This window comes from Choloepus didactylus, chromosome 18, assembly GCF_015220235.1.
Source record: "Choloepus didactylus isolate mChoDid1 chromosome 18, mChoDid1.pri, whole genome shotgun sequence".
Lineage (NCBI taxonomy): Eukaryota > Metazoa > Chordata > Mammalia > Pilosa > Megalonychidae > Choloepus > Choloepus didactylus.
In genome coordinates, this window is record NC_051324.1 from 56,803,068 (window position 1) to 56,806,101 (window position 3,034).

Here is a 3,034-nt window from a genome sequence, read left to right on the forward strand (position 1 = left end):
TACATCATTTCATCAATGTATAAAACATCTAGATGGAGGATCAATAAGGAAACAGAGATCTTGAATAACATGATAAATGAACTAGACGTGATATTTACAGAATATCACACCCCACAACAGCAGAATATACATTTTTCTCAAGTGCTCATGGATCATTCTCCAGCATAACCATATGTTGGGTCACAAAGCAGGTCTCCATAAATTTTAAAATACTGAAATTATACAAAACACTTTCTTGGATCTTAATGGAATGAAGTTGGAAATAAACAGGCGGAGGGTTGGAAAATTCACAAATATATGAAGACTAAACAACACACTCTTAAACAAAAAGTGGGTCAAGGAAGAAATTACAAGAGAAATCAGTAAATATCTCAAGGTAAATGAAAATGAGAACACAACATATCAAAACCTATGGGATGCAGCAAAGGCAGTGCTGAGGGAAATTTACTGCCTTAAATGCCTATATTAAAAAAGAAGAAAGGGCAAAAAAAAAAAAATTAGGACTTGATTGTTCACCTGGAGGAACTAGAAATAGAACAGCAAACTAAGCCCAAAGCAAACAGAAAGAAAGAAATAACATAGACTATAGCAGAAATAAATGAAATTGAGAACATGAAAACAATAGAGAGAATCAACAAAATCAGAAGTTGGTTCTTTGAGAAAATCAGTAAAACTGATGGACCCTTAGCTAGGCTGTCAAAGAAAAAGAGAGAATGCAAATAAATAATATCAGAAATGGGAGGGGGGAAATAACTACTGTCTCCACAGATATAAAGGAGGTAATGAGAGGATACCATGAGCAACTATATGCTAACAAACCAGATAACTTAGACAAAACGGACAACTTTCAAGAAAAGCATGAACAACCAACACCACCAAACCAATAACAAGCAGAGATTGAAGTGGTCATCAAAAACCTCCCAAAGGACTGGTGGTTTGATGGGTTGAGCCCTCTACCATAGGTTTTACCCTTGGGAAGGCGGTTGCTGCAAAGGAGAGGATAGGCCTCCCTATAATTGTGCCTAAGAGCCTCCTCCCGAATGCCTCTTTGTTGCTCAGATGTGGCCCTCTCTCTCTAGCTAAGCCAACTTGAAAGGTGAAATCACTGCCCTCCCCCCTACGTGGGATCAGACACCCAGGAGAGTGAATCTCCCTGGCAACGTGGAATATGGCTCCCGGGGCGGAATGTAGACCCGGCATCGTGGGATGGAGAACATCTTCTTGACCAAAAGAGGGATGTGAAAGGAAATGAAATAAGCTTCAGTAGCAGAGAGATTCCAAAAGGAGCCGAGACGTCACTCTGGTGGGCACTCTAACGCACAATTTAGACAACCCTTTTTAGGTTCTAAAGAATTGGGGTAGCTGGTGGTGGATACCTGAAACTATCAAACTACAACCCAGAACCCATGAATCTTGAAGACAGCTGTATAAAAATGTAGCTTATGAGGGGTGACAATGGGATTGGGAAAGCCATAAGGACCACACTCCACTTTGTCTAGTTTATGGATGGATGAGTGGAAAAATAGGGGAAGGAAACAAACAGACAAAGGTACCCAGTGTTCTTTTTTACTTCAATTGCTCTTTTTCACTCTAATTATTATTCTTGTTATTTTTGTGTGTGTGCTAATGAAGGTGTCAGGGATTGATTTAGGTGATGAATGTACAACTATGTAATGGTACTGTGAACAATCGAAAGTGCGATTTGTTTTGTATGACTGCGTGGTATGTGAATATATCTCAATAAAATGAAGATTTAAAAAAAACCAAACAAACAAACAAAAAAAACCTCCCAAAAAAGAAAAGTCCAGGACCAGATGGCTTTACATGTGAATTCTACCAAACACTCAAGAATTAGTACCAATCCTGCTCAAACTCTTCAAAAAAAAAAAAAAAAAAATTGAAGAGGAGGGAAAGCTACTTAACTCATATTCTATGAAGCCAACATCACCCTAATACTAAGGCCAGATGAAGATACTACAAGAAAATTACAGACCAATCTCTTTAATGAATATAGATGCAAAAATCCTCAACAAAATCCTTGCCAAACAAATCCAGCAGCACATTAAAAGAAGTATATACCATCACCAAATGGGGTTTATTCCAGGTATGCAAGGCTCGTTCAACACAAGAAAATCAATTAATGTTATACACAACATCAATAAATCAAAGGGGAAAAACCACATGATCATCTCAATTGATGCAGAAAAGGCATTTGACAAAATTCAGCATCCTTTCTTGATGAAAACACTTCAAAGGACACGAATAGAAGGAAACTTCCTCAACATGAGAAAGGGAATATATGAAAAGCCCACAGCTAACATCATATTTGTGCTGGTTTGAATATATTATACCCCCCAAAATGCCATTATCTTTGATGTAATCTTGTGTGGACAGATGGATCAGTGTTGATTAGATTATAATTCTTTGAGTGTTTCCATGGAGATGTGCCCCATCCAACTGTGGGTGATGACTCTGATTGGATAGCTTCTGTGCCGGTTTGAGTGTATTGTGTCCCCCAAATGCCATTATCTTTGTGGTCTTGTGTGGGGCAGGCGTTTTGGTGATGGTTGGATTTGCTTGGAGTGTGCCCCACCCAGCTGTGGGCTATGATTCTGATGAGATGTTCTCATGGAGGTGTGGCCCCGCCCATTCAGGGTGGGCCCTTATTGGTGGAGCTATATAAATGAGTTGACTCGGGGGGGAAAAAAGAGAGCGCAGCTGGGAGTGATGTTTTGAAGAGAAGCAAGCTTGCTAGAAAGGAACGTCCTGAGAGAAAGTCGTTTTGAGGCCGGAGCTTTGGAGCAGACGCCAGCTGCCTTCCTAGCTAACAGAGGTTTTCCGGACACCACTGGCCATCCTCCGGTGAAGGTACCCGATTGCTGAGGTGTTACCTTGGATGCTTTGTGGCCTTAAGACTGTAACTGTGTAGTGAAATAAACCCCCGTTTTATAAAAGCCTGTCCATCTCTGGTGTTTTGCATTCTCCAGCATTAGCAAACTAGAACAGATTTTGGTACCAGAGAAGTGGGGTGCTT